This window comes from Arvicola amphibius, chromosome 12 (assembly GCF_903992535.2).
Source record: "Arvicola amphibius chromosome 12, mArvAmp1.2, whole genome shotgun sequence".
NCBI classification, from domain to species: Eukaryota; Metazoa; Chordata; class Mammalia; order Rodentia; family Cricetidae; genus Arvicola; species Arvicola amphibius.
The window spans coordinates 105,517,920-105,545,797 of record NC_052058.2 but is presented as its reverse complement, the minus strand read 5'-3'; the positions used below and the strand labels follow the sequence as shown (position 1 = coordinate 105,545,797).

Below are 27,878 nucleotides of genomic sequence, written 5' to 3'. Positions count from 1 at the left end.
GTCTGGTCAGATTTAAATTCAGGTCTTTAACTCATTTGGACTTGAATTTTGTGCATGGTGATAGATATGGATCTATTTTCATTCTTCTACATGTTGCCATCCAGTTCTGTCAGCACCATTTGTTGAAGATGCTTTCTTTGTTTTATTGTATTCTTTTAGCTCCTTTGTCAAAAATCAGGTGTCCATAGGTTTGTAGGTTAATATCCGGGTCTTTGATTCAATTCCATTGGTTGACATCTGTTTTTATGCCAATACCAAGCTGTTTTCATTACTGAAGCACTGTAATAGAGTTTGAAGTCAGGAATGGTAATGCCTCCAGAAGTTCCTTTATTGTATAAGATTGTTTTGGCTATCCTAGGTCTTTTGTTTTTCCAAATAAAGTTGATTATTTTTCTCTCAAGTTCTGTGAATAATTTTGTTGGGATTTTGATGGGGATTGCATTGAATTTATAGATTGCCTTTGGTAGAATTGCCATTTTTACTATGTTGATCCTACCCATCCAAGAACATGGGAGATCCTTCCATTTTCTGATTTCCTCTTCAGTTTCTTTCTTCAAAGTCTTACAGTTCTTATCAAATAGATCTTTCACTTCCTTGGTTAGAGATACCCCAAGATACTTTATGCCATTTGTGGCTATCATGAAAAGTGAAGTTTCTCTGAATTCCCTTTCTGCTTCTCTGTCCTTTGTGTATAGGGGGGGCTACTGATTTTTTTGAGCTGATCTTGTATCCTGCCACATCACTGAAGGTATTTATCAGCTGTAGGAGTTCCTTGGTAGAGTTTTTGGGGCCACTGATGTACACTATTACATCATCTGCAAATAATGAAAGTTTGATGTCTTCCTTTCCTAATAGAATCCCCTTGATCTCCTTATGTTGTCATATTGCTATTGCTAGAACTTCAAGAACTATGTTGAAAAGATATGGTGAAAGTTGACAGCCTTGTCTTGTTCCTAATTTTAGTGGAATGATTTTGAGTTTCTCCTCATTTAATTTGATATTAGCTGTTGGCTTGCTGTATATTGCTTTTATTAAAAACACATATATAGATCCTCCTGGAAACTGGAAGCAAACAAGATTGCCAGGCAAAACTTGGGAGCATAGGGGTGGAGTCAGGGGAAGGGGAGGGGGAGAGAGAAGGGAGAAAGTAGAAGGAGAGAAGACTGGGGAGAGCTTGGGGGAGTGGGAGAGTGGAGATGGAGGAAGGGCAGCTATGGGAGCAGGGAAGAAGATATCTACGTTAAGGGAGCCATTTTAGGGTTGGCAAGAGACTTGGCTCCATAAGGGATCCCAGGTGTCCACGGGGATGTCCCCAGCTAGGTCCTTGGGCAGCAGATGAGAGGGTGCCTGAACTGTCCTTGCCCTGCTATCACACTGATGATTATTTTGAATATTACCATAAAATCTTCATCAGGTGACAGATGGAGATAGAGACAGAGACCCTCATCAGAACAATGGACTGAGTTCCCCAGGTCCAGTTGAAGAGCAGAAGGAGGGAGAAGACAAGCAAGAAAGTCAGGAACGGGAGGGGTTGGTCCACCCACTGAGGCAGAATGCCTGTTCTAATGGGAGCTCAACAAATCCAGCTGGACCGGAACTGAATGAGCATGTGATCAAACTGTGCAATCTGAATAAGGCTGACAATGGAGGCTGACTGAGAAGCCATTAATAAAGGCACTGGGACTTGTTTCTACTGCATGTACTGCCTTTTTGGGACCCTAGTCTATTTGGATGCACAGCTTTCTAGACCTGGATGTAGGGGGGAGGGCCTTGGACTTAGCACAGGGCAGGATTCTCTGCCCTCTCTTAAGGACGGAGGGGGAGGGAGTAGGGTGAGTGGGGAAGCAGGAGGGGAATGGAAGGAGGGGAGGAAGTATAAATTTTTGAATGGGAAAATAAAAAAAATAAAAATTAAAAAAAAAAGAATGCTAAGAACACCTATGTGTCCATAGGGTCCTTTCATAGAAAATGAATACATGAGACAGTGATCAAAGATGCTTGGTTTATCACTTAAACAAATTGCCAAGCTGAAGAAAGATTATTAAAAGCAAAACATATTTCCATCTGTTTGGGATAACTATATCTGTTGCCAGGGCTGCCCACTGGCTTCAGATTCTATCTTCTTTGGTCTTTAACATAGAGTTAATACCAATAACTTCCTTTGGGAAAATTTGAGTTCCTAGAGCTGGATAGTCACTGCTGTATTGGATAGCTGGTTTCAAGCCTTTCCAGAACACAGACATTGTTAAACTACCTACCCCAATCTCAATCATATGAGCTAATCTAATAAATCTCTTACTAAAATAATTTAATATTGTAAATATGCATTTATATATGATAGTATATACAAATCTATCAGTTCTGTTCCTCTAGAGAACCTTGACTAATACCCAGAAGAACTTTTGTCCCCAAGCTTTTCTTTCCTAAGAGACCATGTGTTACTCTTTCAGTCTCACTGTTCTTATAAATCTGGTTAGTTTGTTTATATAACCTTATTTTCAATTTTGAAAATAATTTATGTGTGTATAGAAACACAGTTATTTACTATAGAATTTCTAAAGTATTGAAATATGTGTCTTACAAATATTATTAAATGATCCTGTAGATTCCAGTGATGTCTCTTGAAATATCCACCTTTACCTCTAATGTTATTTATTTCACAGTTCTTTTTCATTAGTTCATTTTGATTAGTTTGGTTAAAAGTGGGCAATGTTTTATTATTATTTTAAAGAGCCAACCTATGCTCAGGTATATGGCTTGAGTCATAAAGTATTTGCTATGCTTGTGTAAAGACTTTAGGTTGTGTATCCAGTACCCATATACAGATCCTGGCCTGGTGCTATATATAGGCTCTGGGGGATGAGCAGATGATAGAGACAGCAAAGGGGCTGACCAGGCACATAGTCTAGTCAATAAGTTATCTCCAGGTTCAGTGAATGACCCTCTCAAAAGATAAGATGGAGAGTGTTAGATAATGACATTCTACAACAAACTCTATATATACATGCATGAAAGATCCTGGACACATATGTAAAATACACATGTTCACACCAAGGAACAAACTTTGTTTCACTAGTTCTTTTTATTGTTCTCTTCTATTGTGTACATATATGAAAGTGCAGTACTGATATTATGCATATAGTTAACATATATTAATAAAATTAATGTATATCTTTACAGAGGGCTATATCGATGTTGCATATGGCTAAAACTGCATGGTAATTAAATTTCTCAGAAACTATGAGTAAAACAGTACTTGTCATACTCTAAAAACTTTTATTACTCTAATATGCTTGAGTGCACTAAATACCAATGGTACAATTATCAATGCACGCAGGCATAAGTAACAAAAGCAGAAGGCTAGTAATTACTGTACCAGAAGGACCACACTGTATGTGGTCTTCTTTCTTTTTGTATTTTACATTTCTCCTCATATGTCTGTCTACCTGACAGGCTTTGCATACATTCTGTTTGTTCTGTGTTTCATTTCACTATATTTATTCTTGGTTGCTGAACTCTGCTTCTCCTCTTTTTATAAGTGAAATAGTTAGGAAGGATATCTTTTGTCTTGAATAAATAGGGTTTACAAAATACTCTTTAAAGATCAAATTAAATCTATAACCTTAATCATAGTTTGAATAAATGAGATTCCATTTGTAAAATGCACTCTTAAATTCTCAATTATGTGCCATTTCATTTCATTCTTGAAAGGTCAGGTGTGGGTTTATGAGGCTTTCTGCAAGAGCCTCTGATTTCAGTTCTGCAGAACAGCCTACAAAGAGGAACTCCTCTGTATTTATGTGTCCACAGTCACATTCACACACAGACAAACAAAGAAACAAACACTCTTAAAATGATCTATTCTGCTGTTGTACCACATTGAGCAACCATGTATTCAAGGGTATAAAACTTTCTACCTGTGTGACCTTGGACAACAGCACTTAACATCTCTACACCACAGTTTCCTCTATTCTAAATTGTCCACAGATTGATTGTAGCAGGTTAAATGAAGTAGACAAGGTGTTAGGCAAACAAAGATGGGTGGTATTTCCATTTGCATAAATATATGGAATTTAACACTGGGCTACATGTATTGATACTATTTTAAGTAGTGGCTGGTGTAGTGTCTACCACTTTATGACTATATGTTACATGAAACATACCATTAAATACCATGGTTTCAAATATTGTGATTTGAATTTAAAGTGTCTCCATGAATTCACATGCTTGAACACAAGGATGCCAAATAATGCTACTGCTAGGGAAAATTTTGGAACCTTGATGAGTGGAAACCTCAGTGTGAGATACTAGGGTCAGACCTTGAGGCCTTTATATCCTGACCTCTCTTTCTCTTTACTCTTTGATTTCTGAATGTTGATGCAGTGTGACCAGTCAGCCATCTCATTCTGCCATTATGCCTTCCCAGCCTACTGCCATGTCTTCTGACCAGGATACACTGCACCTCCGTAGAGCTTTAAGCCAAAATACATTCTTTCTTCATTACTTCCTTTGTAGGTATATTATCACAGGTAACCAAGAGAGTCACAGAGAATAAATGATAGCTGCACTCTATGTTGTTGGGTAACGACAGCAGTCTCACACAGAACAGATGGCATTCATCCATATCAGCATTTTCTGCACAGGAAGCCTTTGATAAATAGTGTTGATAACACTGAAGGTTCATACACAATGAAGCTTCCACTAAAGAACCAAGCCCATTAGTTGCATAATCAATGTTAGCTATTATTATATTCTCTGTAACCATCACCATGGTCAATAACTTTGTTCATTGCTGCAATGAATGCCCTATCAATACTGCATGTCTGTGCTTCTTAAGTGGATTAACATTCTTTTATGAAGTCAGCCTTCCTTTTCAGTAAATCTCCTGACAATTTCTTTTCTTTTCCTTCTTCCTAAATGTTTAGGCCTTGGTGCTACAAGACTCAGCTAAAACAAAGAAGTGGTGTCTGCACAAAGGAAAGAGACATGTAAAAGAACAGAGATTCCTGTTTTGAGAACTTGGAGAACATGGATAGATTGATAGAGATGTTCTTTTATCATCAGAGAAAGTCTATATGCTATGCTCTCAGTGGGAAGTGACTCAGACCTGACAATCCCTCAGCAAGATCAGTACATGAACAGATTGTGGAGATAAATGGGAAGCAGATATTTCTGTTAAGGAATTTGTTCAGTGTCTATTTTCAAGATTTAGGGCTGCAGTCTGTGTCATCAAATGATGCAACTCTTCCTGACTTGACCTCCAAGATCAATTCTTAGAAGGGTTTGCAGTAGGGCCCAAAGAGAATAAACAAGCAGGAAACACTGCACCATGAATGTTGTTCTGTTTGGTTTTGTAACTGGTCAGTGCTGATGATCTGTAAAGTTCAATATTGAATTGAAATTCTGACAGTTGAGCAAATTTACCCACTAGTCACTTGTAAAGCATACATACACAATTGAAATAGAAAAGCAAATAGAGATCTTCAAAGTTTGCTTGCCACAAGCTTAAGAACACTGAACTCCCTGTACCATAGATTTACACATCTTTAAGTTGTCTGCCTACCTACAGGAAACAAGTATAAGGACACATCTTAAAGGGGCATGTCAGTGGTTCTTTATTGAGTGTTTTCATAGACTTATGCTCATCAGCTGTAATTAGGGGATCCCCATCATACCTGCTATTTGAAGATTGTGGCCTCAGACTGTAAGGAGAGCAGAGTTGTGATTATGCTTGGGTAGACAAGCTCCTTGTCCTTATGGTAGAGTCTGGATGCAGTCACCCTCTCTATCAGTGGTGCTCAACATTTGTAATACTGTGTCTCTTTAATACACTTCCTCATGCTAGGGTACCCTTAATCATAAAATTATATTTCCTGCTACTTCATAAATGTAATTTTACCACTGTCCTAAAGCATAATGTAAACATTTGTGTTGTTTGATGGTGTTACCTGACCCCTGTTTAAGGGTCATTCATCACCTAAGTTGAGAACTATTGCTCTAGATAGTTCCCCATGTCTTTGCTCTGTCTCTGACATTTGTTTAAGAGGTAATTAAGAACTCCAATCCCCCAAAATAAGTTAGGGACTCATATGTATCTTATATAGGCAACTATCAAACAGGTTTTCTAAAAGTAGATTTGAGTCAGAGTAAAAGAAAATAGTATGAAGGAAGGAAACAAAAGAATCAGATCTAAATTTCCGAATGAACGTGGAATTTCATGGACAATTTCCATCACGCGTGACAGTGACTAAGGTGTCCAGTAGAACAAACCATAGCATGCATGGATACATGCAAACCCTTAAAATCGATGTACTGGGATTGTTTGAGACTTGTGAGTATGGAAAACCAGTCCTCTCTCTCCTGTCAATTTGGTAAGAAAGTTCCCCAAGTCTGATTGACTTCATTATAATTATGGTGGCATTTGAACAAAAATAGCCTGGACTTTGAGATATAAGAGGAAAGTTAGATTCAAAACAAAACAAAACAATAATACCCTTATCTGAGTGTGGTCAGTTTTATTAGCACATTCTATTTAATGTTTCTACTTAATTTTCTCTAATGTCTTGTTAATTTGGAAAAGGTTAGTTTGGAAACTAGCCTTTTGAGGTTCATTTCTAAATTATCAGAACCCCTTATCCTCCAAAACTCTGGACTATCTGTTTCTCCCCATCTTCTTGTACATTTCCACTACTATCTGACCTTCTAGCTACAATAGGTACAAGAGGACCCCAGTCTCAGGCTGCTCTCTTTCACCTGGCTGTGTTGTTTACCATCATTTTAGATCTGTATTTATTATTTTAGTTTCTTCTACTCAAAGGTGATTTGCAAAATCATTTTCACATTTTAAATCAAGTCATTAATCTTTTATTATTTTACCAGAGCTCTTTTTCTATTTTAGATGCCAATTTCTTGTCAGACACACTATTTTCAAGTATGTTCCCTCACTCTATATGTTGCCTTCTTTTCTTACAGTATCATTTAAATAGAAAAGGCTTTTAAGCCTATGGTCAATTTTGGATTGATCTCTGTATATATTAGGAGTCTTTAGTTAGCTTCATTACACTATATGTAGAAAGGGAAAACTACATTTGCTGAAAGACTCTTGCCTGTTCCCATAATTGTTTTGGTGAACTGGAAGTAAATAACTTGAGTATGTCTGTATCCTTATCTTACTTTTAATTGAAGTATATTATGTATTAGTCCTTATATTTCTACTACAAAGTCTTACTTGTTGTAAGTACTAAAAATTAAAAGAAAAGAATGGGAAATTATGTTTATTAAAGAATCAGATTTAGAATCAACATGATAACATACCTCTTAATTTGATATGTCTAAAACAGGCTAATTAGAGAAAAATACACCATGCTGGATGTAATGTGCAGTATTTCATGAGCCAAGATCTCAATTTGAGTGATAATAAAGCAAGATGAGCAGAAGGATATATCCTTCTCTTTTCCATTATTAAAGATGCAATGTTTTCAGCTGACTTATATTTCTGTCACTATATCTAGACATGCACCATGAGTTCACCATCATGATGGACTATATATTAGAACTGTGGGTAAAAATAAACCTTCCTTTTCTTAAGGTGCTTTTATCAGGTTGTATGCAGACTTCTCATTCCTGCCAGTAAACTCCAAAATAACCACAAATGGACTTATTATTATTTTTAAATGCTAAGCAAATAGTTAATGCTTGTCACTAGCTAATCATACATTTTAGATTAACTCATATTTCTTATCTAAGCTCTGCCATGTGGCTTGGGACTTTATCTCAGGATTCCAAGTTCATCTCCTGATTTATTTGAATCTACTTGAGACTCCTGAGACTCCTCCTCCTCTTCATTGCCCTCTCTTTTCTCTGCCAGTCCTGCCTAACCTGTACTTATTCAGCTATTGGCTAATCAGTTTCTTTATTAAACCAATCACAGAGACATATATGCACACAATTTGAAGGAACATTCTACATCATTTATTTTGTCACATCAATAATAAAGCAATTAACACAGAAAATTGATACCAACATTTTTGACAAACTGATCAAGTCATGTTTACATTCTTTTGAACTAATTTGTAAGAGGCATGAGGAAGAGTTTTGAGCTCTGGGATGAAGAAACCCTAGAATGTTGTCAGCACAAGTCAATGAGCCATTCTGGCTAGAATCTGGAAAAGCCACATGCGAAGACAAATGGAGATAGTAGAAATCTTGCTCTTGAGGTTTCTGAGGAGGAAGAACAAGGGAACTATAAGACACTTGGATGGCATATCCTCGTAAAGAACCAAGTTGCATTTGCTCATATCTAAGAATTTGAGTGAGTCAAAAGCAATAGACTAAGTAAGTAGTTGTTCTTCTTGTGAAGGTGGTGTTTTAAGAGACAGCTCCATAACAAGATAGTATTCAAGATGTGTCATGGTTAATTCTCACTGCCTTTGCCATACTCAAAGATGACAGAGTACCTAGTGAAAGGGAAGATAAGTAAAATTGCTGTTTGGTAAGGAAAGGAACATGCAAATGTGTAAAATATGAACAAGATTGACTTAGAGAAAGCAACTGAATTGTAGAGTGATTGTCACCAATAAGGTGAAATTCCATGGCCTGAACTGGAAGAGTCTGACAAGTACCCTATATGGACAAGAATTTGCCAAGGAAAGAATTGAAGATCCCACCAGGTAACAAAGCAAACAAATATGAAAAGAGGTAGCTCAAATTGAGAATGATTCTGAAGTGATTCTCTGATCCACAAGGGAAGAGTTTTTCTAGCATAAGTCTAGGTGGCATCCAGGAGCTACAGTGTCAATGGACCAAGAGGGCTAAATTAAATCCCAAAATTGCAGCAAGACTGAGCACTGTTATATGTAGTTCTTATTTTACCATCATGAAAAATGCCAAATTAAGAAGGCCATGAAACCTTTCACCAAGTTCCAGAAAGTTACCGTGGCTAAAATATATGTGGCATAACCAGACACCTTGTAAGGAAACATTGAGATGCTACTGCATGAACTGGGCAGGTGAATGAATTCTAAGTGGAAATGAAAACCCAGGAATTGTAGGAGACACCAAGACCATGGTACCTAATGAAAATAATGTTAAGTGTGAACTAGAGATGAACCAAAAATTCAGGTGTAGTTCTTGAGACAGTAATTTTGGAGGCAAAGGGCTACCCAGAGCCTCCAGAACTCATGCAATCCAATCATGCACACTAAATAGTAGGCAGATTATTGCAGGATTCAGTATTTGTCTTCTTGGATTTCAATCTTACTTGTCTCCATTATCCTCGATATTTTCTCACTGCCTCACTATAGAATGAGAATGTTTATCCTGTGACATTATATATTCAATAATATGTGACTTTAACAAAACATCTTTTAATACCTTTAACAATAGCTAAAAATAACAGAAAATATGTTGAGGTAACACTAAATATATTTGTGAAAGACCTGTTGGACCAGAACTTTAATTCTTGAAGATAGAAATTGAAGAAGATGTTCTTGGATAGGTAGGATCAAAATAATAAAAATGGCAATCATACCAAAAGCAAACTATGGTTTCAATGCAATCCCCATCAATATCCCAACACAATTCTTCACAGACCTTGAAAGAACAATACTCAACTTCATGTGGAAAAACAAAAAACACAGTATAGCAATATCAACCCTGTATAATAAAGGAATTTCCTGAGCCATCACCATCCCTGACATCAAGCTCTATTATAGAGCTATAGCAATGAAAACAGCTTGGTATTGGCATAAAAACAGGTTGGCCAATCTAATCTAATTGAAGAACTGGATATTAATCTACACATCTATGAACACATGATTTTTGACAAAGAAGCTAAAAATATACAATAGAAAAATGAAAGCATTTTCAACAAATAGTGCTGACATAACTGGCTGTCAATATAAAGAAGAATGCAAATAGATCCATATCTATCCCCATGCAAAAAACTAAAGTCCAAATGGATTAGAGACCTAATATAAATCCAATCACACTGAGCATGATATAAAAGAAAGTGGGAAGTACCCTTCAATTCATGGGCATAGGAGACCACTTCCTAAATATTACACCAGTAACACAGACACTAAGAACAACAATAAATAAAAGAAATTCCTGAAGCTGAGAAACTTCTATCAAGCAAAGAACACAGTCAATAAGCAAAAAGGTAGCCTGCTGAATGGGAAAAGATCTTCATCAACCACACATCAGACAGAGAACTGATCTCCAAAATATATTACAAACTCAATAAATTAGACAACAAAATTCCAAATAACCCAATTAAAAAATGAGGTAAAGAACTAAACAGGGAATTCGCAACAGAAGAATCTCAAATGGCTAAAAGACACTTAAGGAAATGTTCAACATCAGGGAAATGCAAATCAAAACAACTCTGAGAAACCATCTTACACCAGTCAGAATGGTTAGATCAAAAACACCAATGATAGCTTATGCTGGAGAGGATGTGGAGTAAGGGAACACTCATCTATTGCTGGTGGAAAAGCACACTTATACAACCACTTTGGAAGTCTATATGGCAGTATCTCAGAAAAATGGGAATCAATATACCTCAGGATCCAGCAATATCACTCGTAGGCATATACCCAAAAGATGCTCAATCATACTACAAAAGCACTCATTCAACTATGTTCACAGCAGCATTATTTTTTTAAAAAATAAACAGACCCTGGAAACAACCTTATATGCCTCTCAACCAAAGAACAGATAAAGAAAATGTGGTATATTTACATATTAGAATACTACTCAGCAGTAAAAAAAATGACATCTTGAAATTTGCATGCAAATGGATAGAACTAGAGAAGTTTGAGATAAGCCAGACCCAGAAAGATGAACATGGTATCTACTCACTCATAAATGGATACTAGCTTTAAAGCAAAGGATACTGAGCCTGTATTTCATGTTCCTAGAGAAGTTAAGTAATAAGGTGAACCCTAAGTAAAACATACATAGATCCACATGGAAAGGGGAAATAGACAAAATCATTTGACAAAATCGGGAGCATGGAGGTGGATGGAGTAGGGATGGTAGAATGGAAACACAAGTTAAGAAGGAAAGGGGGAAGAAACTTGAGGGAATAGGATAGCAGAGATGGAGGAAAGACAGAGATGTGAGCAAGGAAAGAGATGTTTGATTGAAGGAGCCATTGGGGGGCTAGCAAGAAACTTGGAACTAGAGAAATTCCCAGGAATCCACAAGGATGACCCCTTCTAAGACCTAAAGCAATAGAGGAGAGTGTGCCCAAACTGGCCTTGACCCGTATTCAGCCTGATGACTATCTTAAATATCACCATAGAACCTTCATCCAGCAACTGATGGAAACAGAGTCAAAGACCTACATCAGAGCACTGGACTGAGCTTCCAAAGTCCACTTAAGAGTGGGAGGAGTGAGAATTTAAGAGGTCAAGACTGTGATATGTACACCCATTGAAACCGTTTTTCTTAGCTAATGGGTGGTGTGGGAAGTACTTATATATATATGTGTGTGTTGCTTTTATTGGTTAATAAAGAAGCTGCTTTCAGTCAATGACTTAACAAGAGAGGGAGAGAGAGAGAAACAGAGAGAGAGAGAGAGAGAGAGAGAGAGAGAGAGAGAGAGAGAGAGAGAGAGAGAGAGAGAGAGAAGAGTAAACAGAATTAGTGAGAAGCCATACCCTAGCCAGAGACAGATACTGAATGCTGGATAAAACTTTACTTGTTAAGCCACAGTCATGACACACAGTCATAACAACACAGATGAATGGAGATGGGTTAATTTAGGATATAAGAGGTAGCTAAAAATATGCTTAAGCTATTGACCAAACAGTATTGAAAATAATATAGTTTCTGTGTGATTATTTGGAGTCGGGTGGTTTAGGAACAAGCTAGCAACCTCTGCCAACAAATGACAGCCCAACAACTCTAGCTGGACAGGGAAGGAACGAACATAGGTCCAAACTACTCCCTCTGAATGTGGGTGGCAGTTGTATGGCTGAGGCAGACTGTGGGTCACTGGCAGTAGCACCAGAATTTATTCCTATTGCTTGTACTGGCTTTTTTGGAACCTATTTTCTTTTGATGGATACCTTTCTCAGTCTAGATATAGTAAGGAGGACCTTGAACCTTCCTCTAAGTAATGTGCCGTACCCTCTCTGAGGAGTAGATGGGGTTGGTGTTGGGGAGTAGGTGGAGGGAATGGGAGAAGGGGAGGCAGTAAAAACTGAGATTCGTATGTAAAATGAAAAAAATAAGATAGTTTGTTTTCTTTTAAAAAGAAATAAAAATTTAAAGAAAGAAATTACTTTGTATATCAGGAGACACTTTGGGCTTTGGACATTTGAGAAGTTCTGGGACTCTAAAGACTATGGGGACTTTGAGGAAAGCAGTAAATACATTCCATTCTTAGATGAAAATGTGACTTCATGAATTAGTGGTGGAGAGGTATTCTCTAAAGTCATGTGTTTTTCTGTTATATTATCAAAAAATGAAGCTGTGCTGCTTAATCTTCATTGTTAGCCAGACTGCATTATAGTCAAAATGGAAACATATCTCAAGATGTATCTATGAGGATGTTTACAGTAAGGACTAACTTATGAGGAAATTTTCACTCTGAGTATAGGTAATACTCTATCATATTATAAAAAATAAGTTTGAAGTCTATTTTGTTAGATATTGGATAGCTATACCTGCTTATTTCTTGGGTCCATTAATTTGAATATCTTTTCTCACCTTTTACTCTGAGGTAATGATTGCTTTGAGATTGACATACATTTCTCTTATGCAGCAGAATGACGGATACTATTTTTGTATCCATTCTGTTACCCTGTGTCTTTTTATAAGCAAATTGAGTCTATAGATATTAGGAAATATTAGTAAACAGTGATTATACCTGTTATTTTTGATGTTGGTGTTTGTGTGTTTCCTTTCTTTTGAGTTTGCTAAACTAAAGTGTGAGGTTACATGTTGCCTCTGATTTTGTGTGTACATCTAATCTCCCTTGGGATGGAGTTTTCCTTCTAGGACTTTCTGTATGCTGGACTTGTAGAAAGGTAATGTTTAAATTGGCTTTGTTAGGGAATATTTTATTTTCTCTGTCTATAATGATTGAAAGCTTTGCTGGGTATAGTAGTCTGGGCTTGCATCCATGATCTCTTAGTGTATGCGACATATATGACCAGGACCTTCTGGCTTTCAGATTCCATTGAGAATTCGGGTGTAATTCTGATAGGTCTGCCTTTATATGTTACTAGGCTTTTTCCTTTGTGGCTCTTAATATTTTTCCTTTATCCCTTATGTTTAGTGTTTTGATTATAATATGGTGAGGGGACATTATTTTCTGTTCCATTCTATTTGGTTTTCTGCAAGTTTCTTGTACCTTCATAAGCATATCCTTCCTCAGGTTAGGACAGTTCTTCTTTTATGATTTTGTTGAATATATTTTCTGCGTATTTGAGTTGGACTTGTTTTTCTATCCCGATTATTTTTATGTTTGGTCTTTTTATGGTGTCCCAGATTTCCTGATTGTGTTAAATATTTGTTGGATTTAATGTTTCTAGTGACTGATTAAAATAATTATTCTATCATATATTCAACTCCTGAGATTCTCTTTCATCTCCTGTAATCTCTTTGTTATTTTTGTATCTTTAATTCTTGTTTATTTACCCAGATTTTCCATTTTCAGAATTCTCTCAGTTGGTATTTGGTCATATATCCAAATGAGGTACATTCATACCACAGAATGTTTGCTCAGCTGTGTTCATAACAGCATTATTCATGATAAGCAGAACCTGAAAACAACTGAGATGCCCCTCTACTGAAGAATAGATAAAGAAAATGAAGTTACATTTACAAAATGTAGGACTACTCAGTGGTAAGAAAACAATGACATCTTGAAATTTGCATGTGAGTGGATGGAACTAGAAAAAAGCATCCTGAATGAGGTAACCCAGACCAGATACACAAATATTGCATGTACTCACAAGTACATGGATATAAGTGGATATTAGACATAAAGCAAAAGATAGCCCAACCTATATTCCATGATCCCAGAGAAGCCAGGTAACAAGGAGAGCCCTAAGAGAGAAATACATGGATACCCCTGGCAAGGGGAAACAGAAAACCTCCTGAGAAAATTAGGAGGGTGGGAGAAAGAAGGGTGGAAGAGAAGGGGCATGGGAGAAGGGGAAGGAGGAAGAGAGCCTGAGGAAATGGGATGCTCAAGAAGGGGTAAGGACAGTGGAGGGAGAGAAATGAAAGAAATGTCTTGATTGAGGTAGCTATCAAAGAGCTCAGGAAAACAGCACATGGAAATCCCAAGAATCTCCAAGGATGAGCCCAGCTAAGTCTCTAAGCTACAGTGGAGAGGACACCTAAACTGGCCTTCCCCTGTAAGAAGATTGTTTACTGCCTTAATTGTCATCATAGAACCTTCAACTAGCAACTGATGGAAGCAGATACAGAGTTCTACAGTGAAGCATTGGGCCTAACAACTAGAGACCAGCCCAAGAGAGAGATGAACAATAATATGAGCCGAGGGATCAAAATCATGATTGTGATAGCCAAAGAAACACCAAACCTGAGTTGGTGAGAAATTACTGACTCTGGACTGGCCTCCAACGCACAGCGATCTGCTTACCTCTGCCTCAGAGTGTGAAGGAAAGCATTTTAAAAGACAAAATAATGAGAACAGAAATTCTCATGCTCGGTTCTCCCACCCCAATCAATCATGATATTCCATGCATTTATTATGAGTAAATATACAAAACTGCATTTTTATTGATTCTGATTGAGCTCTACATTTTTCTCTGCCCCCATCCCCTTCAACCCTCCCCAAAGGTCCCCATGCTCCCAATTTACTCAGGAGATCTTGCCTTTTTCTATTTCCCCTGTAGATTAGATCTATGTATGTCTCTCTTAGTGTCCTCATTGTTGTCTAAGTTCTTTGTGATTGTGATTTTTAGGCTGGTTTTCTTTGCTTTATGATTAAACACCACTTATGAGTGAGGACATTTGGCAATTGTTTTTTTGTGTCTGTGTTACCTTCCTCAAAATGGTGTTTTTTAGTTCTATCCATTTTCCTGCGAACTCCAAGATGTCATTATTTTTTTCTGCTGTGTAGTAAGTACTCCATTGTGTAAATGTACCACATTTTCCTTATCCATTCTTTGGTCAAGAGGCATTTAGGTTGTTTCCAGGTTCTGGTTATGACAAACAATACTGCTATGAACATAGTTGAGCAAATGTCCTTGTGGCATGATAGAGAATTTTTTGGATATATACCCAAATGTAGTGTTATTGGGTCTTGTGGAAGGTTGTTTCCTAATTTTCTGAGAAATAGCCACACTGCCATTCAAAGGGGCTGTACCAGATTGCATTCCCATCAGCAATGCTGGATTGTTTCCTTTTCCCCACAACCCTTCCAGCAAAAATTGTCATCAGTGTCTGTGATCTTGGCCATTCTTACAGATGTAAGATGGAATATCAGAGTTTTTTACATTTGCATTTCTCTGAAGACTAAGGATGTTGAACATTTCCTTAAGTGTCTTTCATCCATTTTAGATTCCTCAAATATTTCCTTAAGTATCTTTCAGCCATTTTAGATTCCTCTGTTGAGAGTTCTCTGTTTAGATCTGTACTCCATTTTTTATTGGATTATTTGTTCTTTTGATGACCAATTTCTTGAGTTCTATGTATATTTCAGAGATCAGACCTCTGTCTGATGTAGGGTTAGTGAAGATCTTTTCCCATTTTGTAGGCTGTCATTTTGTCTTGTTGACCATGTCCTTTGATTTACAGAAGCTTTTTAAAAACTGTCTATTATTGAGAAAAGAAATGAGTGGAGTTAGAAAGGAGTGAGAGAGGAGAGAAGAGGTATATTTTAATTTAATTTACAAAATTAAATTCAGGAGATATTTCAAATTTCTGAGGAAATTTATTTTTAATAATGAGGTTTACAGAGGGTAATAAAAAGGAAACTTGAGGTTGAAAGGCACATTCAAAATATACATTATTTGGATGTCATGCATGTCTTAATCTTAATCTGCATGCTTTAATTCTGCAATTGGCTATATCTTTTTATCTTTAAAGGGCAAATTGTGATTAAATAAAAGAGCAAACCATTGACTTTGCCATAAATTGTGTTCTTGACTGTTTTTTTCTTGTTGTTTGAAGAAAATGATTTGTACCATTATGCTGCCTGGAACATACCTTTTATGATCGATTGCCTAGTGAAAAATATTTGGAGATTTTGTTGTTCTGTTGTGTTGCTGACTGAGAAGGGACAGATTGCTGAAAAACTGAAGAACCATTTTCTAAATGTTTTTCCACATTTCTTGTGGAAAGTAATTGAAAGCAACATATTCTGTTAGTGTCTAAAATTCTCCCACTATGCCATTTGATAGCAAGTCCTTCCTGCGTCACAGTAGAGAGAACAGAGATGTTATTCTTTACTAATAAAATAATGGATATGTGAAAAACTGACTTCTATTTTAGTCCACATTATGCATAGTATTGAACATTTAGAATCATTCACCTGTGTGTATGTGTGTGTGCACATCTGTTTGTGTACATGTGTTTAATGAGGAAGTGTAGAGATGTCATCTGTGTTGCACCTCTATAGAGAGCAGAGGTGAACATTGGGTTTTAATCTATCATTCTACATCTCCTATGTTGAGACAGGGTCTCACTGAGTGTAGCTACACAAATGTATCTAGGCTGGCTGGACAACAAGCCCTGTGATCTTGTCTCTGAGTAGAATCAGCTCTGGGTTTACCAAAGTGTGCCAGAGTATCCACCTTTTTATAGGGAAAGTGAGTAATATGAAGTTCTGATTTGTGTATAGTAGTTTACTCTTTTGGATCATAAGGAACCATTATAATCAGAGGTGTGAAACAAAATCCCCAACATATATAATTAAAATAATAATCATAAATTCAGGAGTAGCCTTGGGGGGGCATCACTTCAGGTGACACAGTCAATATAGCTTCTCTAAGCAGAAAATATTTGTGCCAAATTTCAAGCAAAGGTCAAAAGCATTAGCTGCCTGAAGCAAGTCTTCTTAAATTCTTCATACTTGTGACCTTCTTCCTGTCCATGGACATTTGTAGAATTTTTCATATAGAGATATATAATGGTCTTTACGAATAAATGTGTGTACAAATCAAACTTTTACTGGCAATAAATTATTTTATTTCTCAAAATAATGTAAACATTATTTTGGCATAAATGTAATCTCAACATTTATTAAAGGCAAAAGCAGATTTGTATATAAATGAGAAAGTTATGCTTACTTTTCCTAAAAACTACATCTTATTGCATTCTTGATATTTAGGGTACACAGCATCTTCAAAGATGTTCATAGTTGACTGATGTTTTGATTTTATAATTGTAAATATTGTAGAAGTGGGCTTAGGTCTTTTTCAGAAATTGTTAGAAATTCTGTTATAATCCTAAGGAAAAATTCATTTGGTGATGTTTTAAAATGAAATCCAGCTCAGTAACTCCAACAGCATTTTTTCTTGTTACTCATCTGTATTTATATTTTAAAGTAGTATGTGATTGGGCACTGTATTTCCATTCAGAAGCCTTCTCAGTTTCAAGATCTAGGGAAGTGGGGGTATTTCTTCTCAGTACTTTACAAAACAAACCAGATAGGCAATTTCTCTGTTGTTGTTTCAGCTTGTGTTCTTACTTCTACCAATAGTACTTGCAGAATGAACTATAGGGAATGGAAAAAAAATTAATATGAAACTTAAGTCATCTTATTTTTTTCTCTTTTAAACATGATATGTATAAGAACATTTCAATGACCAGTGATTCGGTCTACTATGGAATCCAGCTGTACAGATACACACCTCAGAGCACAAAGTTAAAGTTAGGTTGAATTCTGTCTTATAGCAAACATTTTATTAGCCAGTTGAACCAAACCAGTAATATCACAGTACCAGAAGTAGAAAGAAATTTTATCTCCCCCTTAGTTTTCATTCCACACAAATGTTTAGTTTTCATTCCACACAAATGTATTAAATGTTAAGAAAACCAAACAAAAATTCTGGAAAGTATATTATCAGAAGGAATGGAGGTAAGTATTGAACACTTGGCTCTTCTAGTGAAGACTAGTCTGCTTCTTCCATTTGTGATGTGTCATGGCTCCTTCCAGGAGCTGCATTTCTTCAGTTACAGCATCACTAATATCATCTGAAGTAGAATCATCCTCATCAAATCTTGTCCAAGCTTGGTCACCCTGTAGTTTCTGTTAGTAGGTACCTGAGGAGCTTCATGACTAAAGGCAGAAGACAGGAGTGCAGTTTCATTCAGCAAGATGACTACTTCTCTTGTCAGCCCTGACATTTGCCTTATTGCTTCAGTAATGGAGTGATTCGAGTTGATCTCCAGTGCCTTTGGCTCCCATGTAACCTCATGTTGAGCCTGCTCTGAGTACTTGAGCCTTCATGATTCTCTCAATGTGTCCTGTTTGCCCCTATGCACATATGTCAGCACAACATGGAGATCTCACAAATTGGTTTGACACAAGCACCTTATTAACCTTTTCACCAAAATATTTTTCATAATTTTGCAGAGATTTTCAAATTCTGTCTTTTTCTCTTCCTGCTTCTTTTTCCCCTTTCATCTGAAATTTTCAGTCCTTCTTTGGTAACTGGCGCCAAAATCTTGCCCTTGAATTCTGTCAGCTGTAGGACACAATAGGCTCCATCATTACTCCTAAGCCATGCTTTCTTGGAGATATTCCAAAACAACTGCATTAGCAAGTTGATCCTTGGTCTATGTTGTGATAAGAGGGATGTGATTCTGGATTTTCTTCACCCTCATTCAATAGTTGTTAGTAGAAACCATCTCATTCCCAAAAGCAGGTGTGTACTGCAATACCTCTGAAACTTTCTTCTGAATTCCAAGGTTTATATTTTTGTTTTAAAATTTTTGATTTTATTAAGCTATATTGTTTACTCTGCTCCACTACTTCCCTCTTCCCTCTCCTTCTACCCACACCCATAGTCCCCATGAAACCATTTTAGTCAGGAGAACTTGTCTTTTTCTACTTGCCATGTATATTAGATCAATGTATGTTACTCTTCGGGTCCTCATTGTTGTCTAGGTTCTCTGGGATTGTGTTTTGTAGGCTAATTTTTCTTTGCTTTATGGCTAAAATCCACTAATAAATGAATAATATAATAATTGTCTTTCAGGGCCTGGGTTACCTCACTTAATCAATTTGCCTGCTAATTTCAAGATATTATTATTTTTTCTGCTGTGTAGTACTCCATTGTGTAAATGTACCACATTTTCCTTTTCTATTCTTTGGTTGAGGAGCAATTAGGTTGTTTCCAGGTTCTGGCTATAACAAACAATGCTGCTATGAACATAGTTGATCATGTGTCTTTGTGGTACAGTTGAGCACCCTTTGGGTATATAGCCAAAAGTGATAATGCTGGGTCTTCGAAAAAGGTTGTTTCCTAATTTTCTTTTTTTTCTTTATTTTCTTTTTTTTCTTCCTCATTTTTTTATTAAAGATTTCCATCTCCTTTCCTCCTTCTCCCCCTTCCCTCCCCTCCCTTCCACCCATACCCCCTCTCCACCCCTCTCCAAGACAAAGAGCCATCAGGGTTCCCTTCACTATGTTAAGTCCAAGGTCCTCCCAGCTCCCCCTAAATCCAGGAAGGTGAGCAACCAAACTGACAAGGCTCACAGTGAGCCCGTCCATGCTGTAGAGTTCATGTTCATCGCCATTGTCCTTGGTTTCTCAGTCCTCCTCCACCGTCAGCCACATTCAGAGAGTCCGGTTTGGTCCCCTGTTCCATCAGTCCCATTCCAACTGGACTTGGTGGTCTCCTGTTAGATCTGTCCCACCGTCTCAATGGGTAAACGCACTCCTCACAGTCCTGACTTCCTTGCTCATGATCTCCCTCCTTTTGCTCCTCATCGGGACCTTGGGAGCTCAGTCCGGTGTTCCTATATGGGGCTCTGTCATTTTCTCCATCCAATGCCAGGTGAAGGTTCTATGGTGATATGCAAGATATTCATGAGTATGGCAATAGGATCTGGACATTTCTGGCACCCTCTCCTCAGCTGCCCAAGGACCTAGCTGGGGGCGTCTTCCTGGACACCTGGGAACCCCTCTAGAGTCAAGTCTCTGCCAACCTTAGAATGGCTCCCTTAAGTAATATATATAATTCCTTGTTCCCATATCCAGCCTTCCTATATCCCAACCATCCCATTCCCCCAAGGTCTTCCCATCCTCCACTTCACACTTTTCTCTCCCCATTCCCCCCTCCCCCATCCCACCCCACCCCCATGTTCCCATTTTTTGTCTGCCAATCTTGTCTACTTCCAGTATCCAGGAGGATAACTATATGTTTTTCTTCGGGTTCACCTTCTTATATTTTCGGAATAATTGCCAGAGACATATCTGATGGGGCTGTACTAGCTTGCATTTCTACCACCAGTGCAGGAGTGTCCCCTTTACCTCACAACCTTGTCAGCATTAGCTGTCATCAATGTTTTTGATCTTGGCCATTCTCACAGGTGTAAGACAGAATCTTAGAGTTGATTTCTCTGATGGTTAAGGGTGTTGAACATTTTCTTAAGTGTCTTTCAGCTATTTTAGATTCCTCTGTTGAGAGTTTTCTGTTTAGGTCTGTACCCAATTTTTTAATGGGTTATTTGGACTTTTGATGTCTAATTCCTTGAGTTCTTTATGTATTTTGGAGATTAGCCCTCTATCTGATGTGGGATTGGTGAAGATCTTTTCCCATTCTACAGGCTGCCATTTTGTCTTATTGGCCATGTTCTTTGCTTTGCAGAGCTTCTAAGTTTCAAGAGGTCCCATTGATTAATTGTTTCTCTCAGTGTCTGTGCTACTGTGGTGATATTTAGGAAGTGGTCTTCTGTGACAATGCGTTCAACTGTATTTTTTTAAGAACCACTCACAAAACTTTCTGTAGCTCTATTTTTTTCTTTTTTGAGAGTACTATAAATAGTTATAAACATTTCTTGACCAAATTCTTTCTGGTAACTTTCAAAAGGTCGCTTTGCTTTGCTACAACCTTTCATATGAAATATTTAGAGAGAGATCCGTAGAATCTATCACTCCTCTAATGAAATTCAGATACTCAGACATTAACCCCTCCCAGTTATCCATAATGAAAGAACATACAACTTGGTGTTCTTTCTTTCTGTTTTCAAACAGATCATATTCTTGGAACAAGAAGAAAAGTCTGCAATTCCAGTTGTGCTTAAACAAAACAATGCTTAAAAGTTAAATGTTCTTCTCAATCTTAGGTTAGTTAAGTGCTTGTAGAACTCTCCATATTCTTCACTAGTAACATCATCACCAGGTTTCTAGTCCAAATAAAGTTGGTTTTACTGAATTTTTCTTAATCAAATTATTTTTTCTCCTCCTTTTCTTCTTATTCACTAGAACCAGTATCTTGTATTTTAGGTTTGCCATCAGAATCCATTTCTCATTTTCATTCTTTTTTTCAATCTCTTCTTTTTCTATAGTCACATCATTAATGACTTCCTTCTCCATGAAGGTAGTAATAGGATAGCCCATAATCTGAAAAGTTTTTCTTTCTTTTTTTTTTGGTTTTTTTGAGACAGAGTTTCCCTGTGGCTTTGGAGCCTGTCCTGGAACTAGGTCTTGTAGATCAGGCTGGCCTCGAACTCACAGAGATCCGTCTGCCTCTGCCTCCCGAGTGCTGGGATTAATGGCGTGCGCCACCACCGCCCGGCTGAAAAGTTTTTTCTTTTTTTCATAATCTCCTTTATTCTCCTTTCCTCCAAATACTGGATTTGGTCTTTTTTACAGAAGAAAGATAAATATTTTCCAAGACACATTTTTTATCCATATTAGTGTCCACTGTGAATAATCTCCCTGCTATGGATTACCCGACATACTACTCATCATCATTATGCCTGGTGATCACAGTAATTTTATCAGCAACAAAATTTGCAGAGTAAAAACCAATATGAAATTGGCTAATCTAGAGATATCTGTGCTGGGGAACCTTCTTCAGCCAATGGCCTTTGAGTGGCTAGACCAGGTTCAGGCCTGGCTTTGGAGTACCAAAAAGTCAAGGTCCACCTGCTTGTCCCTCTCTACCCATGCTGTATATCTGGAAGGTGGAGCCATATTCCTGTTCCATGAGTTTCCTTTTTAATTAAAGGAAAACCTTAATATACTCTTTTATGTGCTAGTACTGAATTATTTGATTCACATTCCCCACATCTGACACATTCTGACACATTCTGCTTTATATCTGAACCAGTCTAGAAGCCTCCATGAAGGGTTACCAGATTTGGAAATAGGGCTAAGATTATTGATCAGTCCAGCCTTGGTCATTCAGTTCCAGGATCCACAATAGTAAAGATTCAGTCTTGTTTGATGGGAATGAGACTAATGATTAGCTCCGTTCCAGAATCTAGTTTCCTAGAATCTATGAAACTCTTGTATCTTATTTTGCTCAGATAATTTGATAAAAAAGTTGGCTCCCTCTGCAAGATCAATTTTTTTCTAATAGAAAGTATTTATTATCAAGGATATTAACTGATCAATTTCTATTTGGAAGACAAAAATCTTAAACTCTTCCTCCTCCATTCATCTCGGTTCTGGGTTTCCTTTGGCATTTTTCCAAGTAACCATGCATGAAATCTGACTAACCTACCATGATAGTGAGACAATTGGTTCCTACAAATTTTTATTATTATTATTATTTAAATTTCTGCCTCCTCCCAGCCTCCTCCCAGCCTCCCATTTCCCTCCCTCTCCCCCCACTCTCCTCTCCCTCCCTCTCCAGTCCAAAGAGCAGTAAGGGTTCCCTGCCCTGTGGGAAGTCCTAGGTCCTCCCACCTCCATCCAGGTCTAGGAAGGTGAGCATCCAAAGAGGCTAGGTCCCTCCAAAGTCAGTACATGCAGTGGGATCAAAACCCAGTGCCATTGTCCTTGGCTTCTCAGCAGTCCTCATTGTCCGCCATGTTCAGGGAGTCCAGTTTTATCCCATGCTTTTTCAATCCCAGTCCAGCTGGCCTTGGTGAGCTCCCATTAGATCAGCCCCAGCATCTCAGTAGGAGGGTGCAACCCTCACGGTCCTGACTTCCTTGCTCATGTTCTCCCTCCTTCTGCTCCTCATTTGGACCTTGGGAGCTCAGTCCGGTGCTCCAATGTGGGGCTCTGTCTCTATCTCCATCCATCACCAGAATGTGGAGCAGAAGTTGCATACTGAATCCAAGAACACACCCAAAAGATCATTCACCAAGGTGAAGTAGGCTTTGTGTCAGAGATACAGGGATGTTTGAACATTTAAAACCAGCAACTGTAAACCATCATATAAATAAACCGAAAGAAAAAACAACAAGAACATTTTATTAAGTGATGAAAAATCCTTTGACAAATTTCAATTTCCCTTTTGATCAAAATCCTGGAGAAATTAGGGATACCAAGGACATACACAAAACAATAAAAGTAATTCACAGCATGCCTAAAGCCAATATCAAATTATATGAAGAGAAACTCAAATTATTTCCACTAAAATCAGTAACAAGAATATATTTTTGCACTCTCTCCATAGCTATTCAATATAGCTCCTGAAGTTTTGCCATGAGTAACAAGACAACTGAAAGAAATCAAGGGGACACAAACTGAAGAAGTTAAAGTCTGGTTATTTGTACATGCTTTGGTAGTATATATTAGTGACCCAAGAAATTCTACTATGAAACTTCTATAGCTGATAACTACTTTCAGCGAAGTTACTGGATAAAAGATTAACTCAAAAAAGTAGCCCTCCATATACAAATCACACATGAACTAAGGAAGAAGTCAAGGAAACAACACCCTCTATAATAACTACAAATATTGTGAGGTAACTATAATCAAGCAAGTTAAAGACTTATATTATAAAACCTTCAAATCTTTGAAGAAAGAGATTGAAGAAGACATCTGAAGATGGAAAGATTTCCTATACTCATGGATCAATAGGATATACTAAAAGTGGTCATCATATAAAAAGTAATCTGTAGATTGATTTCAATCCTCATCAAAATTCTAAGACAATTCTTAAAAATCATAAAAGAAAAATTATCAAGTCCATATGGAAAATTAGAACAACCCTGTAAAATAAAATATCCAGAGGTATCACCATTCTTGATTTTAAGTTATACTATAAAGCTATTGTAATAAAAACCATATGTTGTTGTCATAAAAACAGACTTTTGGATCAATGTGATCAAATTGAAGATCCAGACATAATCCACACACCTATGAACACCTGGTCTTTTATAAAGATGACAGACATATACATAGCAAAAGAGAAAGCATATTTAACCAATAGTGCTGGTCCAACTGAATCTTGTTATTTAAAAGATTGCAAATAGATCTATATCCATCACTGTGCATAAACATGAGTCCAGGTAGATCAGAGACACCAAGATAAAACCATATACACTAAACTAGACAGAAGGGTCAGCGGGGAATAGCATTGACAAAGAGGCAGGCTATGGAATAAAAAATGTTTCACAAATTCCATATCTGATAGAGGTAAAATATCCAAAAATATTAAAAACTCAAGAAATTAGATATCAAAAAACAAAAAATTCCAAATTAAATGGAGGTACAGATCTAAACAGAGAATTCTGTATAGATTTAACTCAAAGAACTGAGGAACACTTAAGGAAATGTTCAACATTCTTAGTTATCAGGGAAATGTAAGTTAAAACTCCTTTGAGATTCCATCCTATACCTGTCTGAATGGCTAAGACCAGAAAGACAGGCGAAAGTTCATGCTGTTGAGGATATGGAACAAGGGGACTCTCCTTCATTGTTGTTGGAAATGCAATCTTCTAGAGCCAGTGTGAAAAGCAATATTTCATTTCCTCATAATAATGGAAGTTGATCTACCTCAAGACTCAGCTATACCACTCTTGGGTATATATTCATAGAATCCTCCATCCTACTATGAAGATATTTAACAAACTATGTTTGCTGTGAGTTTATTCATGTTATCCAGAAATGGGGACCAATCTAAGGAAGAATGGCTTAAGAAAAAGTTGGGCATTTGCAATGAATTATTAAATTATTAAACAATTTAAAAAATGACATCATGAAAATTGGAGGCAAATGGATGCAACTAGAAAGGAGCATCCTGAGGAAAGGAACCCAGGCTCTGAAAGATAAACAAGGGTATATACTCACTCATAATTTGATATTAGTTTTTCAGTAAATGATAATCACTTGACTATTCACAGATCCAGAGAGGATAGGTATAGAGAAAGGCTATGGGTGAGGGAGTATGAATTTCCCTAGGAAGAAAAAGAGAATACATCTTTTGGTGAATTGTGGGTGAGTATGTATGGGAAGAAGAAGAACCCATGGGCCAGAGAAGAATGGATGTAGTAAGTGCATGAAAACATAGCTGAAATTTGAGGAACATTTTGGGAAGGGTGTGTAGAAACATAATGTAGTGGAAATTTCCTGAAATTTATGACTGTGACCCTAGAGAGAACTACTATTAATGGTGGATATGGATTCTGAACTGGCTGTCTTTTGTAACCAAGCAAGGCTTCCAGTGATGAGACTGTTTAATATTTGGTTGAGTCTTTGCTGAGGACATCTCCATGAAGATCCCTAAACCACCTAGACTGATGGAAGAATAGAATGTCTCTAAAAACTGACATCTGGGTCCTATAGCCAAGGACAACGTCCATAGAGCTCAATGAATACAGAGAAGTTCAGCTGATTTGGGCTGGAGCCATTATCCTGACATTCTAGTGTCTTTGGTGAGAGAAGGTACTCTGCAAAACATGGAAAGAGCAACCTAAACTCTAACCCAGTCACCAAACCCTTCACCTGTAACCTATCCTGCCTGCAAGATGTGTTGGCAGTGGTGGTACAGGACGTGTGGAAGTAGCTAATCACTGTTTAGTTTAACTTGAAGCCCTCACCACAAGAGGGAGCCCATACCCTATACTGCCTGGATGACCAGCCTCCTAATTGCCCATAGACTTAGGATAGAGTAAATATGACTCGGGGGAAAAAAAATCAATGAAATGTTTCTTAAGGGTTACACTTTTATATTGGTTCCTCCAGTTGTAATTGCGAGGCTTTCTCCAGACACAGATGGGAATGATTTTAGATACCTACAACCAGACATTGTGTGTTACGGCTGTTAGCTTAATATTTTTGTAAGACTGCTAACAGTGGGAGTGGTTGTAACTTGACTAAATTATCTGCTCTTGAGACTCATTTCTTCCTTTTGGGTTGCCTTGTTCCATCTCGATTTGAGGGATTTAGCCTTGTCTTGTTCTGTTTGGTTTTGTTTTGTTTGGCCATCTTCTCTTAGACACCTGTTTTTTTTCTTTTTTTCTGATGAAGAAACAGAGAGGAAGTGATTCTGGGGAAAAGGGAAGGTGGTGATGGAACTAGGAAGAGTGCAGGGAGGGAGAACTGTGATTGGGGTGTATGGAGTGAGAGAAAAATCTATTTTCAATTAAAACTGCAGAGAAAAAACCACCAATGTGTGGGAATGTTTAATACACACACACACACACACACACACACACACACACATACACATACATATCACCAACTGCACAGACATGTATTACATGGGACTTCAGTCCCAGCCTCAGGAGCATCTGTCATCTGGGAGCAGCACCCTGCTTTCTGACAGGACAGGAGCAGCCTTAGTGCAGAGGTAGCTTCCTCTCAGGATGTGTCCATCCAAACACCTCACAGAGGCAAATGAGCAAGAAGAGAACATCAAGTCCCAGGCTTGCACTTCCAAGCTATTGCTTGGCAGGGTTCGTGCTGCTACACCACATCTGCCTCCATAGTGAAGATATCTGAATTTCCCATGTCCACCTGTGCCAATGTCTGCCCTTTAAAAGATCAACATGTGATGGGACAGGAGACAGCTTGCTCTCTGTTAACTGTGTGACACTAGGCTGAGAAACGGTTGTGATTATGCAGTACTATTTTTGTTTATGTTTCATTTAATCTTTTCTAATATTGTCTATTCTGACTTACTGATTTAAAACTCTTATATACTCTTGTGTGTGTGTGTGTGTTTGTGTGTGTGTGTGTGTGTGTGCATGTGTGCATGTGTGTGTGTGTGCGCGTGCATGCGTGCGTGAGTACGTGCGTGGTTGAGAAGAGCATGTGTATGTGGGAATGCAGGTAGGTGTATATGTGTTTGTGTACATGTTTGTGGAGGCCATGTGAGTATGCAAATATGTATGTGTGCATGTGCCCTTCTGTGTCAATCAATGTGGAGGGCAAGTGAAAATTCCCAGCTTTGTGACTCAGAACCTGTTTGAGACAGGTTTTCTCACTGGCTTTTAACTCAAAGCTTTGTCTGGCAGCAAGTACCAAGGAATCCTCCTCTTTCTATCTGGAAGCCATGAAGTTTAAAACATCTGATTTCTATGTGTTTTGGTAATTAAATTAAGTCCCCCACACTTACCAGGTGAGCACTTTGGAAGCACCTCCCATCTGTCTTCTACACTTTCTGTATGAGTGTACTGTGCTGACTGTGAAAGTGGAAGCAAAGACTAGAGCATGAAGGTTTGGACTAGGAAAAAGACTATTGGGTTAGGAAAAAAGAACAGCTCTAAATGAGTAACAGGGTCAAGAATCTGGTCATTCTGTGTTTGGGATAAAAGCAAAAAGTAAGATGGGAGAGATTCTGTGGTCAAAGCATGGTGCCCTTGCTTTAAGGAACTAACAGATTCCAAGATACGGCACTGTTTATTGTTCTCTGCTATTTTCATTATGACTTTTTGCAGAATTTTAAGAGAAAGAAAACAGACTGAAGTTAAGCTTCACCACCTCTGCATCTTTGCCCTGGGCCAATTCTCTTGCCCATTCAAACTGAGAAGAAAAT

At 37.7% G+C, this 27,878-nt stretch overlaps 1 pseudogene; it reads right to left on the bottom strand.

The window, feature by feature from the left end:
- Window positions 1-18,101: 18,101 nt before the first annotated feature.
- LOC119827182 lies at window positions 18,102-22,629 on the bottom strand (annotated as a pseudogene).
- Window positions 22,630-27,878: the final 5,249 nt, after the last annotated feature.